This window comes from Tachypleus tridentatus, unplaced genomic scaffold, assembly GCF_004210375.1.
Source record: "Tachypleus tridentatus isolate NWPU-2018 unplaced genomic scaffold, ASM421037v1 Hic_cluster_2, whole genome shotgun sequence".
NCBI lineage: Eukaryota > Metazoa > Arthropoda > Merostomata > Xiphosura > Limulidae > Tachypleus > Tachypleus tridentatus.
This window is the reverse complement of record NW_027467782.1, coordinates 4,756,379-4,773,059: the sequence shown is the minus strand read 5'-3', so window position 1 is coordinate 4,773,059 and position 16,681 is coordinate 4,756,379. Positions and strand designations below refer to the sequence as shown.

General features: G+C 32.4%; 1 long non-coding RNA gene across 1 annotated transcript; it reads left to right on the top strand.

The window, feature by feature from the left end:
* Positions 1–4,809: 4,809 nt before the first annotated feature.
* Positions 4,810–7,815, top strand: LOC143243117 (uncharacterized). The gene is made up of 2 exons (XR_013023914.1): positions 4,810–5,403; positions 6,801–7,815. It is a non-coding gene; the product is annotated as an uncharacterized LOC143243117 (long non-coding RNA).
* The last annotated feature ends 8,866 nt before the right edge of the window (positions 7,816–16,681 follow it).

Genomic DNA, 16,681 nt, shown 5'->3' with positions numbered 1-16,681 from the left:
ACGTTTTCACAATGTTGATAAATTTATTACTGTAAGACTTGGCAGTAAACCAGAACATCATCAGAGAAACGTTTTTATTGCTATTGAAAATACTGAAAACCGAAACAAATTTGTTATTGGGAGAGCTGCGAAACCAACACCCATGTGCCAATTAAAACGTTGCCAAAGCGAACATAATCTTATTGGACATGAAACTAAAAATAATAATCAAGTTAAATATGTTGACATCCCTCACAAGATTGTTTTTTACAAGAGCTCCGAAACTGAAACCAAAACACAAAAATTAAATAACCCATAGGCTGCACTCAAGCACACAATATTATGAAGAATTACTCTACCTCATCTCATAAGTTACTATTTTTTACATTTTACTCAGTGATATAAATAATAAATAAAACATACTCATGAAAAACAAAGAATATAATATTCACCTGCGTCTTCTCTTTTTTGCTGTCAACTGTCATGAAACTTAAGCTCACTTTTTAATGTACTAAAGGTATTGATACAATCAATAATGTTTTTATGTAATTAAATAATACAACTAAGAACAGAGAATAATAATACACAGAAAACACTGTCCTAAAACACTAAAGATAACTCTTAGCATTTGTGAAAGATGGAATTGCAAGACGTTGGTCTGATTATCTAGTTAATGGTTTGCAGACGAATAACAAATAGAGCTATATCACTGTGTTAAATTTTGTGTTAATTGAACAAGAAACGTGGAGACGTATAAGAAACAGACACATACTGATATTTATTTATATAGATTCAATGACAGTGAACATTTTAAAAAATTCAACTACAGCCCAGTAAAGTATGGCTGAAAACTCAATTGTCGAAAACAATAGGTCGTAATGAAACTCCTTCATTATAAATATAAGGTAAACCATAGAAAATTATGGCATAATATTCAAATTGTGTTTATAATTAAGAATGTCATCTTTATTAATTTCAATGATTATCTTGGCAGTTTTGACATCACTTTTATTAATAGCGTTACTATGCAGCTCCTCTGCCTTTACTTTTAACGAAAGTTAAATGTTTATAGAAATTAGATAGCTCACACATCTATTTTGCTTGATGTATTAGAATAAATACTGTATTTATTTTTATGTTAAAAATGCTGAATTTATCACGATTCATTTACGTACATCAACTTAACTTGAAAACTAAGTCGATCACAGATATAAAACATTAAATGTGTAATTGTAACATCTTTTGTTAAAGATTCGATGGTCCTGAAAAGGACCTTTAATTGTAATTCAGTAACTAGGAAAAATTATTATCACCTTGTACAGATCCTGTTGGACCTGTAAAACAGAAAAATGAACATTTTATATTTGAATGATTTTAGGCCCTGTTTATGCATCACTTTTCAGCTCGCAAGTCTCATTTTACTTTTGAAAGATGCTGTCATATAGTAATCATAAAGTAGCATGTTATAGACATGAAGGATATGACATTTGATGTAAATTAGACAACAGATATAGTTTTATTCTCGAATGATTATTAGGAGTGTCTTTAAAGTTTCAATATATTATATTTAACCCTTAAACAGTGGGAATGTTCTTGGAAGCAGGATCAGTTGATGATGGCTGCTGTTTAAGGGATGAATTTGAAGGAATTGTAGATTGTTCTTCAATATAAAACATATTCAGGACCATATACTTCACTGATGAAAAGTTTAGGTTTTTCTATTCAATACTTTGGTATGCGCAGTTTCTCAGTCCACCATCGACCCACGATGAGATGCGGTCTTTATCAAGTTCATCCGTAAAATCTACGAGAAACTATCCTAGAGATGGATCAGAGTGGTGTATAATGAAGGGCTAGAGTTACTCGTATGTATAACCGTACACGTGAAAACAGTGTTGGTGGATATAAGAGGGAATTATCATACGTTGAAAAACATCTTGTCCTTGAATTAGATAAAGTACTATCGGAATATGTCGATATCAGAACGGAATATGTGAGTAAAAACTTTCAGTTATCGGTTGGTTATGTACATATGTTTTAAAATGTATAAAAACTCAATAACAAAATATCTTAATATTTGATGTTAGATATAAAAATATTTCCTGTACATCTGTTTCTGTAAAACAAAGATGTAACTTTCCTCCCGTTACTATCGATGTCATTCCAGAAATTTCTTTCGAAGTACTGTTGACATTGTGTCTTATGAATAAAGTCTGATGTTTGGTACGTGTCCCTGGCAATTATCTATGGTTCTTCTGTGTAACAAATATGTGAAATATTATTTCTATAATTTTAGTCTGTCAGAACACAGGTAAAGCTGCAGTAATAAAACTGAGGTTGTTAATGTCATTCCCTAACTTGAAGTATTTTATCTTCACTGGCAATGATACTTGTCTTAGTGTAGTTTTGTGTTTAACGTCAAACAGATAAGTTTTATACCATTTAAAATTGTTTTCTTACCGTCAAAATTATGGACCACTTAGTAATAAATTTCATATCTTCCTTTATTAGTGTCAAAATAATATTTTGTGAAATATCTGTAACATCCCTAAACTGAAGAAAATACAAATGATTTGGTTCTTTGAATGTACATTTTACAGCCTTCATACTTAATTCTTCCACACCAATAATTCTCTGGAAAACGTTGTTTTTGTTGGGGTTTTTTCAAAATTTTAAAATAATATCTGTATTGATAACACCTGAGATGATAGAGTTGGAGTTTTATCTATAATTTTTACCTGTTATAACAGCTTACCGATTTGAAAAACCTGTTGAAATCTATAGAAATTGACCTTCTGTAGAAATGTTAGAGTAATATACAGTAAAATAGGTAGAACAATGATGATCATTTAATTATGCAAATCCTTTATCCCAATTCGAGCAATACAAACTTAAACCAAATGAACCTTTCTAGTACTTTTGATCGTGTCTATGAAAGGAACAAATAACAGAAAAACGGCCAGACTGATCTTCATTAGAACGAGAACACTTGACCCTTGACATATACCCCCAAAAATGTCCATTATAAAATAATCTGTAAACATGTAAAAGAATTTAATTATATGAAAAGATTTCCCCTTCACCCTACATAATCAAATAACTTGTTATTGTGTCTTTCTTTAGCTTGTAAGTTTACTTATATGTTAATAGCTGAGAGTGAATGTAGTGAAATCTAAACTGTAAACAGTCTGTCTCTCTAGCTTCTCCATTTCATTAGAACTAGTGGATAGTGAGTTTAATTCCAACACAAAATAACAAATATACATATTAATTCAAGCTTCATAAGACATAAAAATATTAATAAACGGTAAATGTACTTACAAAGTCAAAATCACTTTTTGTTTCACATTGCAGAAGTAGATAATGTTTGTTACTTAATCTTCCTAAACATTGCAAAAGCAATTGACCAATATGTGTAACATGCTGACTTTATACACAAAGACTTGACCGTCAAGCTCTAGTTATATATTTATACTATATAAATCTGAGAACATTAAATGTATGAATAGATAATTTCATATACGATCGTCTAGAAACAGGTGAATACAATTGTACTACATTACTTGGCTCAGCGATAAGACAAAGGGCTAATAACGCTAGAAATAGGGTTTCGTTACTTTCGGTGAGAAGAGTATAGATATATGTTTGGGTAGTTTTCTGCTTAATAACAATAACACACCACATTAATACGTTACAGTTAGTGATACATTTTTTGAGTTTGGACATTTTATGTGTAGGGCGACACGAAAAAGTTCTTTCAGGAAGACGTAGATAACACACTATCCTCTGGTGCCACTTATTAGAACTATACAACCACTAGCAAATTATTATTTTTCATCTGGATTTAGTCCATGTTTCGGACCAGAAAGGGACAGGTTTACTGTATACCTCTTCCTCCCTCTCTGGAACTGTTATTTTATCTGCACTGCTACTAAATCCTGGGTAATTAATTAGCATTTACTTTGTTGTTGTATTACAGTATATTAAATTTTGTCCATTGTCCGTAGTTGTAATTAACTTAGTCTTTTCATGGGATAATATCAATTCATATATTTTTATTGCTTCTCTTTTTTATGATCGAACTATTAGTCTGTGTTCAGAATACAGTCATATGCACCCAAACGCATAATCCTATTTTTATATACAAAATTTTAAAATAGAGCTACCGTTTCTATCTACGACTCAATTAGCCTAGCACTGTTTGGACTTTTAAGTTTTTTATTTATGACGTTCAGAGGGGAGAGGTACTTAGAGCTAGATTCTTCATGTATTATGTAACTCTCTAGTTTGCTCATCAGTTCATTTGAATTAATATTTCTGTTATAATATTGAAGCGAGTTATCCAGGAGTCTGTTTAATAGAATTGGCATGTTTGAACAGTTGTGTAGAAATATGAGTTTGTTGATCGTGGGACTGTATATGCTTGCGTTAAAATACAATGTTGTATATGTTGTTTGTTGATGAGTGTTTTTGATACATTTATCCATGTTATACAAACATATTCTACGACTGGTCTGATGTATGTTCTGTAAAGTTTTAATATGTTTTCTGTTGAATCTTCTTTTTATCATTCACATTCTTAAAGTAACTCGCTATTTTCAAAATTCTGGTTTTTATGCTATTAATGTCTTGTATGCAGTTTGAGTCAAAGCAATCCTTAAGAATTTTGCTGATATTGTTACTTGTAAGAGCCACGTCTAGATATAACTGTAATATTAATTTGCTTAATGTTCTACCAAACATGCTCGTCCTTTCACCCATGGGGGCGTTATAATGTGATGGTTAATCTCACTATTCGTTGGTAAAAGAGTTGGATATGAGTGGTGACGACTAGCTGCCATCCTTCTAGTATTACACTACAAAATTAAGGACGGCTAGCGCAGATAGCCCTCGTGTAGCTTTGCGCGAAATTTAAAACAAGCCAAACCTTTTCTACGATTTCGCAAATAATATGGCTTGTATTTTGTGCGCATTTATTTTAATTCTTTACTTAGTACAGTGAAAATTTTATATTGTTTAGCAGTTTAACAGGTTTGTAGCTGTTATTGGTTTTTCGACACTATTCCAGATTGCAACATCACCTGAGAACTGTGAGAGAATAGTGTGGTTTGGGTCTTTGAGAGGATTGTCGCTGACACGCCCCCTATCAAAACGCTCCTAGTAATACAACTCCTACAAATATTGTATCTTTCTTAATCTGAAAATGACCTAAGGTCGAAACGTTGTTCTCTGCTTTATTGGCAAAAGTGTTAATACCCATACCAACTGTCCTGAGATTTGTTTGTTTTTCTTGTAGCAAAGCCACATCGGGCTATCTGCTGAGCCCACCGAGGGGAGTCAAATCCCTGATTTTAGCATTGTAAATCCGTAGACATACCACTGTACTGGCGAGGAGCAGCGTCCTGAGATACATTTTTACTTCAAGTAGGTTACTCGTCATCACGAATTGCTCCTACTGATATTGCCATCTGGTAACAGTTTTTGAAACCATGACTCACGTAACCTCCTAGATTCCCTGATGTATATAGCCACACGACCGCATTAACAGTTTCGAAAAGTTAACAACTTTTGATAGTTTGAGAAGTTTTTTTTACTTCTTTACGTAATAAACGATAATATGTTTGACTTGGTATGGACGTCAGGCAGAATGGTATCAAAGGATAAAGATAAAAGGTACTTTATAAGCGCAAAATACTATTACACAGAATTTCATATCAATCTAATTATATTTGAACATTACATAAAGTATGATACAGGAAGTTTATATCAACTTCTTAACTTTCAAAATTAATGGACAGTAAATGTGAAACTAAATTTCAAGATAAACAAATCTGTAGCAGACAAAGGCAGAAATAAATTGAGATTTTTCATCCGTAAATAAACCGAACGTGACATAATTTTAACAGGTAATAAAAGAAGGCAACTAAAGATATAATATGTTAATGAAGTTCAGAATTGGGATTATTTTGGTGAAATTAAAATATAATATTAATTAATCTTTAACCTTTGAGATGACCTTATTAGTATTACTGGAGTTGTTTGTTGGTTTGTAGTTTCACATAAAGCCACAGAGTGGGCTATCTGTGCTGTGTCCATCAACCTGATATTAAGTGTTGTAAGTCCGAAAATATGCTGCTGAGTTACTTGGTGGCTTATTGGAGTTAAGAAACAGTGAAAGGAAATCAAGACGAAATAAAATAAAATAAAATAGTTGAACGAGGCAAAAAATGAAAATATTATAGAAAAAAGTAAAATAGAAATAGTAAAATATATTAATGATCAAGGAAAGTCAAATATCAGGAAGAAAAGAGTGTTTTTAAAAATGTAACAGGTTTAATACTAATATGTGTTACAAGAGTATGTGTAATCATTCTTTGACAGTTTCTGGGAGGCGAACACGACGTAAAATATTAATTCACTGTCTTATTGTTTACAATAATTGATAAAATATTAAACACGGATAATAAGTTGTTAAGCACAGATAAATATAAAATACGCTATGCTGTAGATACAACATTTCAAACAAAGACCTCCTCGTATCTCTAACTGAATATTAAATTCGTAAACGAAAAAAGTTTCAAATCTAATGTTTCATGTAAAATAAATAACCGTGTACAACAATGTTTACAAACAACTGAAACCATATGTTTGAGAATTAGAGTTATATATGTATATACATAAAAAAAATACGAATGTCATAAATAAATAAATTTTTTGAGATAAATCACATTAACAAAGTAATAAATACTTGGTCCAATATAATGTGGAATAGTGATTCAGGCACGACCTCTAACATCATTCAAATACTTAAACTATTTTAGGTTACTTTATTGGTGATTGAAGACGACTTAACCCCCTTCCGTTAATGTTGTATACAAATCACGGTGATAAGAAGTCTAATTATATTTATTTGATTAGCCAGCTCAAGCTGCGCCGATGAGTCTTCAACAGGCGAAACTGCAACCAACAGCAGTGGTTACGGTCAATCAAGGGAAATATTATGCCTCAACGTCATTAGTTCTCCTTTCAATTTTACCTTTGGTAGAAAAATCTGTATGTGTACTGTAACGAATTTTCCGCTGTACATTTATTTTAATACCTACGTTTGTTTCTATATAGTTCTCTTTTATCCATGTGACGTATATTGTTGACTACGTATTGTGTGCAAGTCCTGCTTGTTGTTGAAATTTGTAAAAAAATTTTGAAAGTGAAAAGCATCAATATCTAGTTGAAAAAAGCGCGCGAGAACAGTGTCAAAATAACTACAGTGTGTTTGGAAAGTCACTGTTCACTTCTACATTTATTAACAGACATGTTTCAATATAGAATACAGGAAGTAACTATGAATGGCAATTACAAACAATGTTGAAAGTGGCCCCCGTTGACATCAATACAGGCCTGGATCCTTCTTATTTCGTTCCTAAACACCGCTATCAGTTGCTGGCTTGAAATAGACTGAATAAAATATGATTACAAAACTGCACAGTGACTTTCCGAACACCCTGTACACTCTTCCGTAATTCTTATACAGAGCTGAGAGACAGTAACCAGTCAGTGTGCTATAGGCCTAGGAAGCTATAACTGTGAGTAACATTTATTAATCGGAAACAACAGAAATGAACCAGAAGCGTTTATTGATTTTGAACATTACCAATCATTCAACTTCAGAGAATAATTTCGGACGTTATTATTCTTACTGTGACATCTTCACCCATAAAGTAAGGGGTGTGGGGCCAGCCAAGAAAGACGGCGTTAGAGCAAGCGAGGTGCAGCAACATCAACTTAGAATTAATTTGTTCGGCGTGGACTTAGCCTATAAAAGATTCAGTTCTAAGCCAGGTATAAGATTCAGTATTGTTTGTAAGTTTGTAAAACTGTTGTATATAAACCATCATTTGTAATAACTATTAGTAATAACTGTTATTATAAATAAAACTGTTGTTATGTTTTTGTATTAAAATGTGTTTATGTAAACAAAAAAGGAAATTGTGTGCATCAATCATATTGGCAAATAACATAAATTTAATACACACCAACATTTAATTAATTTCCAGGCTCAAATCCAAACTTCTGGTTAATTGAGACAGTTGTACGAAACATGCAAATATATCAGAGACTTATCCGAAATAAAATTAAAATTAACTGAAAACTATGGAATTGTTTAATTCTCTTTGCATTATCTCCGTTACATTCCGTCTTCGCGTATTGTTTCAATTCAAAACGTTTTTAAGGGTTTGTTTAATGATAGGCTTGTTTTTGTCTTGAAAAAGAACGGTTGATCGGAGCATCGCCAAGTAATAAAAAAGAAATACACTTTTTTAAAGAATAAAATAAGATTTACATATCAATGAAAGTAATTATAAAAACATTTTAATGTCATAAATTAAGGTTATTTTAAACTTCTTACAAAAACTTGAACCTCTGGTTCAACAACCACTACACGTCCAACGTCCAAGAACTATTGTTAAACGTCACTGTATCATAGCAACGTAACGGAAATTCGGAAAGTTTGTTTTTTGAATTTCGCACAAAGCTACTCGAGGGCTATCTGTGCTAACCGTACCTAATTTAGCAGTGTAAGACTAGAGGGAAGGCAGCTAGTCATCACCATCCACCGCCAACTTTTAGGCTACTCTTTTACCAACAAATTGACCGTCACATTATAACGCCCCCACGGCTAAAAGGGCGAGCATGTTTGGCGCGACGGGGATGCGAACCCGCGACCCTCAGATTACGAGTCGCACACCTTAACACGCTTGGCCATGCCGAGCCCAAAATTCGGAAAAGAACATTAATTCGAATAGTGAAAATAGATTGAACTCAAAAGTGTTAGCACAAGAAACTATCGATATTAAATTAAGTGGAAGTAAACAAAAACAAACAAATCTGATCCAGAGCTCTTAATAAAGAAGGTAAAGCAAATTGATTTATATTTTACATAATTCATTAGGAGGAATTAGCCGGTAAAAATATCCTTAGATTTTGTAAGCAGTTGCTGACCTGAGTTCAAGGAAAAAGGCCTAAAACAATTATGTTAATAAATTAATGTAATATAACTTTTTCATCGTAATCTTCCCATAATCTCGACAAACTTATTAAATTTGTCCATTAAATACAAAACGGCTGTTATTTAAAGAAGGAATTATTAAAGATCTAAGTTGATATTTAATTAAGCCATGAACAAGAGACTCCTATTGAAAGAGTTTTTGCAAACAAATGTCAACGGTTTAATCCGAAGGAATGTTTATGAATAAATAACTTGCATAAAGGACCCAATAAACATTCATTACGAGGGCGTAGATCTTTTAACTCTTTAACAAATGAAAATGAACCAATAACAATAAATTCATTAAATGTTAATGGATTAAGAATAGGTATAAGAAATTTGGTTGTTTTATAACTGTGCCTTCTGCTTGCAGAAGATATGGGGCGTACTGGTTTGTTTGTTTTGAATTTCGTTTGTTTTTTGAAAACAAAGATACATGAAGATTATCTGCTCTAGCCTAGTTTGTTTTTGAATTTCGCACAAAGCTACTCGAGGGCTATCTGTGCTAACCGTACCTAATTTAGTAATGTAAGACTAGAGGGAAGGCAGCTAGCCATCACTACCCACCGCCAACTTTTGGGCTACTATTTTACCAACGAATTGTGGGATTGACCATCACTTTATAACGCCCCCATAACAGAAAGGACGAACATGTTTGATGTAACGGGGATTCGAACTCGCGATCCTTACATTACGAGTCGAACACCCGAACCAGCTGCCCATGCCTAGTCGGGCGCAATGGATGATTCTGTTTATAAATCTGAGGAAGGTCGTATATTATACCTAGTGGTGCACGCACTGTTTGTAAAGTTTTATTTTGTTGTTGTTTGTTTTTTAAGTCCCTAAGGAGGCTTTAAAGTTAAAGAATAACGTCAGTATATTTTTGCTGTTAGTAACTTTACAGAGCTTAATAATTTATGTATTTTGTAAATGTACGTGACGAGCAGTTTTCCGTTTTTACATCTAAAAATTAAACACTAAATGTATAAAAACTAACAATGTAACACTGTTCTTAAAATCAGTCTCACTTCTGTTGAACTTTGCCGTGAGATGACTTTTATGCCAGTGTTTCTTTTCACTGGAGTTTTTCCAGCAGGTATTTTTGACATTGATTGTAAGCTGTAACATAATCATTTTAAATTAAAGGCCTTAGGAATAACATTTTTGTTTTGAAAACTGATAGAAGATATATCTGTATCTACTTTCTTTATTTTGAAGTCAGATTTCTCCAGCAAAACGGAAAGATAATAATCGTTAAATCAACATGGCTCGGCACGTCCAGGTGGATAAGACACTTTCAGACGCTTTGAACTATGGACAAAGTTGATATATATGATTACAACAAAAATATATAAATAAGAAATAAACAAATACAAAACGAGAAAATGAACACTGAGGTACAAGTTGCACAGTTAAAATAGGTTTAAATCCATACAAGACTGTATTTTATTCAGGGACGGAATAATAGTTTTTTTTAATGTATAACATTTCTTTTATTATAAGTTCAGTATCTTGTTCGGTTGTTGAAAGAATTTTAAAGTGGGGGAAAGAAATCGTATGTCCTGTTTCTGTATTGTGTTGATAGATAGGAAATTTGGGAGGGTTTGTAATCTTTCTTACAAGTAAAATAGATATATCCATAAATAACATCAATACCCCAATGTGGTTCTTCTCTAGAACAAATAAACACAAGTTTTATATTGAGTATGATTGTCGCATACTATTTATATTAACGATAAATAACTTGACGTTTTTAGATCACAAGATAATGTACCTATTTCTGTTAATCATCTTTCGGTTTGATATTTTTTTTTAACTTTAAAGTAAAGCTACGCAGTAAAGTATATGCATTGAGTCCACAGTTGGGATTGAATCCTGAGTTCTAGCACTATCAGTAAAAAACAAGTACGTGCCACCTAGAAGTTTTTCTTTATATTTGGGATTTTGTATTTGAAAAACGTCACGTGAATGACAGGTTTTGACAGATGGTGTATTCTTAATTTTGAAAATAGTAAAACAGTAGTCATTATATTATCCACAAAGTGCCTCCACTATTATTTAGATGGTCGTTTACAGAGATCCAATGATCTGAGACAACATTCTTAATGAGACTACCTAGATTAACTCAAACTTTTAACATATATTTAATACAGTTAGTTTTGGTTTTCTTTTCAGGCTGTCGTACATTCACACATAAATATTGTTTCTCCGTCTAAAGCTGAGAATTTTTAAGTTTTCAAACACTCTTGAAAAGTCTCTTAGTAGATTGATACCAATATTTTAACCTGATGGGTATTGTACGCTCACTCGGGATAAGCGGCAAATCAAAGACCAATAGTCAGCCGTTCCTAATTTTAAACAACTGACTAGCTACTCGGTAGCACTTACTGTCATAATAACCTTTATCTACCTCCTATAAACGAATAACACGACTGACTGTCATTCTTAGAACCTGAGCACAGCTTAAATTCGAACATTATGATCCACAACCATGCACGCTTACTACAGACTACTGGTGGCCTGTCTCAGTAGAAGATAGTAAGCGTAAATTAATGTTAAAGTTTAATATTATTAAAGATATTATTTAAAGTAGCGTATTTTTCAAATATATAAACAATGGAACATTTTTTATCATTTATTGTGACTTTGGATAATCAGTAATTTCGAATTTAATGTTCGAAATGTCCATTTCATTCCAAAGTTTAACATGTATGAAGCTAGTATATCATTTAGCTTCGTAGAATTTCTTTCAACAACAACAGTGTTGTGATTTTATGTTTGTCGCTATCATCCGTGCAGCATGATATTAACTGAAAATTTCAACTTTTTAATCCATGCTAATATAAAAGAGAAACAACAATATCTACATTCACAACATTCACATTTTTGTTTTTGTTTCCACGTGAAGTATTAAACTACAATCCAGTCACCTCAAGTCAGGGTATAATATCATGGACACTCTGCCCCTCACTGATGACGTGTGGGGTCAGCTGGTTAAGATTAATAAGGATGGTTCACGAGTAGTAGAAATCAGGACATCTTCCCGTAAACAGTTTGAACTTTTCACAGCGCGTGCCAGGATCAGAAACTCCAGTGGTAAGCAGTTTCTTGTTTATATCAAAAGGAAGCTGCAAAGTGCCTGAAGAAATCACCAGTTCTAACAACTCCCACCAGGGATTTGCCTATCACTCAGTTAGTAGGTACTAAAATAGTGTTGCATAGGGGATGCTTAACGTTGGAATTTATATAGCATTGATGTCAATAAAATATGCGCAAGTCATGAATTACGAAAAGAATTATATCCTCTGTAGATTGCAACACAACATGTCATATGAACTTGAAAACAATATATGAAAATGTATGTGTGTTTTCTTATAGCAAAGCCACATCGGGGTATCTTCTGAGTCCACTGAGGGGAATGGAACCCGTGATCTTAGAGCTGAAAATCCGTAGACACACCGCTGTACTAACAGGGAGTATATAAAAATATATATTACTCATTATTTTGGATTTATTTACTCTTGAAACAACATTTTTTCTTCCGTAATAACCTGTATCTATCTTCTGGAACTATATAACGCGATTGACTGTCAGAGACCAGTTAACCGTTCCTCAAAATAAGAAAAAAAGGCAAAGGTTAATTAAAATATTATCTGAGTCAATACGATGCAGTTATAAAAATCTTGTGTTATTTTTAAATTGATTATTCTGTTTAGCAGATTTTTACTAGACAATAAAGTAAATATAGTTTATTTTAGGGGAAAGTAAAATATATCTACACGTTTATTATATAGTTCGCTTTTAAATTATAGATAATTTAAATGTTTTGAAACAATGACGTGTTTTCTTAGCGTTTTCAAATTTCCCTTTATTAGGTTTAACCATTCAGCTAAGGAAATAAGGAATGCTTGAATAATAAAGTTAGTAAAAAAGTAAATTTCCCAATCTCGTTTTTAAGACAGTTTATAATTATTTAAATTTTAGGAAAAATACAGAATACTAACTATTTTATGTTAAAAATCTATTTTGGAGTCTTACCATGTCTGTTCATGACCTATTTCACAAACTTGATTTTTGATAATAGACCTGGTTTCCACTTCAGAGGGCTATCGCAAGCCTAATTTTCATTTGTAACGCGCATCACATTACTTGTGTGTGTTTTTTTCTTATAGCAAAGCCACATCGGGCTATCTTCTGAGCCCACCGAAAGGAATCGAACCCCTGATTTTAGCGTTGTAAATCCGTAGACTTATTGCTGTACTAGCGTGGGGCCTCACATTACTTCCATGCTTTTCATAACCCATGTAATATGCGACGATAATGGTTGTTCATCGTCCATTTTAATTGTCTGATTGTACAAAAATCTATACGCATCTCGTTTGAAAAGGTTCTTGGTATAATTTCAAAAGGAATATCCTTAACACCCGTTTCATTCTCAAGTTGCTTAAAGTATGCGACGGTTGAACGAGTGGTATGATTGAAAAATGTGTCTTAGCGATCCCATACTAAGTTGATATCGTTTTGGAGCGTATATTGAACTGGTATCTTGATATCTTGTTACAAGATAATGCACTTCATTTCTCATCGCTGAGGTATAACATATTCCAGATCACTTTCTGGATATCTCTGATTGCTCTAGTTGATCCGCGTTCCTTTGTTTACCAATATCACTAAGTAGAAGGGGAAATTCACAATTTCCTATCTGCATATGGCTTTATGTTTTGAGTGTGCAAATATTTTTCGTCAAACAAGGATATCAAATGCCCTTCCAACAAATAACAGTTTTTTGGTAACACTAAATTACCTAGGAATCACCAATAAATGTAAAAAATTAGTCTTGATAGATCCAGTTCCATGGTGATTTTATTTCAGCTGTTATTGTCAAATTCTGACTTACATAAGAACAATTTAAAGATAGATTAAATCAGTCACAACAAATTAAAAATCTTAGAACTCATCAGCAAACACACAAATGGTTTTAATAGAAGCAGAACTGAATACCTATATAAATATTTCTACCAGTATATAAATGATAAATGTTATACTATAGTACAAGATTCCATATTATCGTACTCTGTAATACGCTAAAAAAAAGAACTCTATTAAAAATTAGTCATAGAAATAAAAAGAACAATATCAGATATTAACCTATATACAATATTTTCGAAAGGGCACAATCATAAAAAAATCACTTCTTTGTAGACTCACGTAGGAGCAACCTCTAATTCAGACACATCCACTTCCAAAACGTAGTGTGTCAAAATTTAGCAGCAGGTTGTAAATTAAGAGCTGCCATTTCACACTAGACATGTGGTTATTAAAGTCCGCTGTTCAAAATTAATATACAACAAAACTTGTCAATATTTCAAACGGTTACAAAATTCTCAAAAGCAACTACGCTTAGAAATGTTATAAACATTTAACACTTACTCGTAATTTATAAATTTTTCCGTGTTGAAACAAAAAGCTAATAACAGCTTATAACAACAAAAAACTAAGACTAATACGTAGGTTCACAAACTCAGTCTCTCTCACAAACGACCACTCAAACTAAACTCAAACACGCCACTCTTTTTTTTTTCTCGTTATATTTGCAGCAAATCTTTCTATAAAAATATGATCTAGCCAAACATAAACAAGTGAGTCAACTAAGAACTATTATAGGAAAAAAATCGTTTTGCTCATTCCGTATTGGGATTTAAGTCTTTAAAAAGACCAAGGAGTTCTTGTGTTCGAGATATCATTATTTAAGTTTTGTAGACCTGGGATGATCAGTCTCGAAAAACCTCTTTCGTTCTCCGTCCTTTATTAATATCTGTTCAATATTTATTTACTACAAAAAGAACAGAGTTTAATCAATACACACTTTCACTCTGAGTCATTTCAGGGTCATCTCCATGGAGGTAATTATGTTAATATTATTGTGTCAAATATACTTTCAATTTATTTTATTGTTTTGAAGTCCACACTACACGAACAGTTCCAATTATGCTTTTCACATTTTTCAATAATTTCAAATTTCAGCAATATTATTTACATAGAAACAACAAGAATTAAATGAACTTGAGGTCAGAAATATAGATTTAGCCAAATTAGAAGTTGTCTTCAGCAAAGACAATTTCATTTTTAAAATAGAATGGTTGGCCATTATATTATGTAATGTTCTTTTCTTCTTTATTGGCGGCCCGGCATGGCCAAACGTATTAAGGCGTGCGACTCTGAGGGTCGCAGGTTCGCATCCCCGTCGCGCCAAACATGCTCGCCCTTTCAATCGTGGGGGCGTTATAATGTATGGTCAATCCCACTATTCGTTGGTAAAAGAGTAGCCCAAGAGTTGGCGGTGGGTGATGATAACTAGCTGCCTTTCCTCTAGTCTTACACTGCTAAATTAGGGACGGCTAGCACAGATAGCCCTCGAGTAGCTTTGTGCGAATTTCAAAAACAAACAAAACATTCATTGACAGTCTGTTCATGTTTTGTATCAGTGAGAGTCAGGTTCAGCGTACACCTTTCTTCCCTTTCTGGAAACGTTATTTTCTTTGTACTGTAACTGAATCCCAGTTACTTTGTTGTTGTATTATTCATAATATGTTAAATTTGTCCATTGTTCGTATTTTTAATTGGCATACCCTTTTCTTGCCATATCCAATTTAATTTGTTTTGTTCGTTGTTTCTTATTATCAATATTTAAATCCTTTGGGCAGACCTGAGAGGATCAGATAAAATCTTGACCTTTTTTACCAGAACTTATGGTGTTAGTAATTATTTTATGTTTTGGGTAACTGCTACTTGTTGAACGTAACATAAAAAAGGGTATTGCTTTCACAAATGTTCATTGATACGAATTCAGAACCTGTATAAGGGCCATGTACATTAATGTTGTAACGTTCATCATTTACACAGGGATATACTTACTATGTAAATAGTCTATATATTCCAATGTTTTTCACATTGTTGGATTATCTTATGTTTATTTACATAAAGACTATTTTAATACACTACATGATATAACAACAAAATGATGAATTATAAGGGTTTAGAAATAGGTAGCAAAATTTATAGTACATATTTAAGGGTGAGAGGTACTTAGGATCGTTTCCATCATGTTCGAAATCGCGATCTAATGCTCGTAACATTTCGTTTTTGAGTTGTTGTTGAAGTTCGTGAATGATCCGCTTAAAAAGCTGTCATGAAATAATTGCACGCTTGCGTACGTATGAAGGAATTTAAAGTTTATTGAGCGGGAAACTTTATATGCACAAGTAGGTATTGCATTTTATTGTTGTGTTTAGTTTAATTTTAATTGTTTGATCATATCTTGTTGGCACTGAATAACACTTTTATTTCAATTTATTTCGATCTTTTTCTCTGAAAGAGTCTCCAACTAATTACTATACTCATTATTATATATTTCGGACAAGTATATGAATTATTACATAACGTATGTGTATTACTATTTTAAATAACCGAAATTTTAATTTTAATTTAGTATTTAATTAACTGTTAATATGTATCAAAGTTACAACATTTGCCAACAAGATAGATACATACAATTTTCTTTCTTAAATGAAATATATTTTAATATACAAAAAAAACCACAAGAAACAATACCATTCATAATAACGGTTATTTCTAATAGTCAGTACAAATGATGGT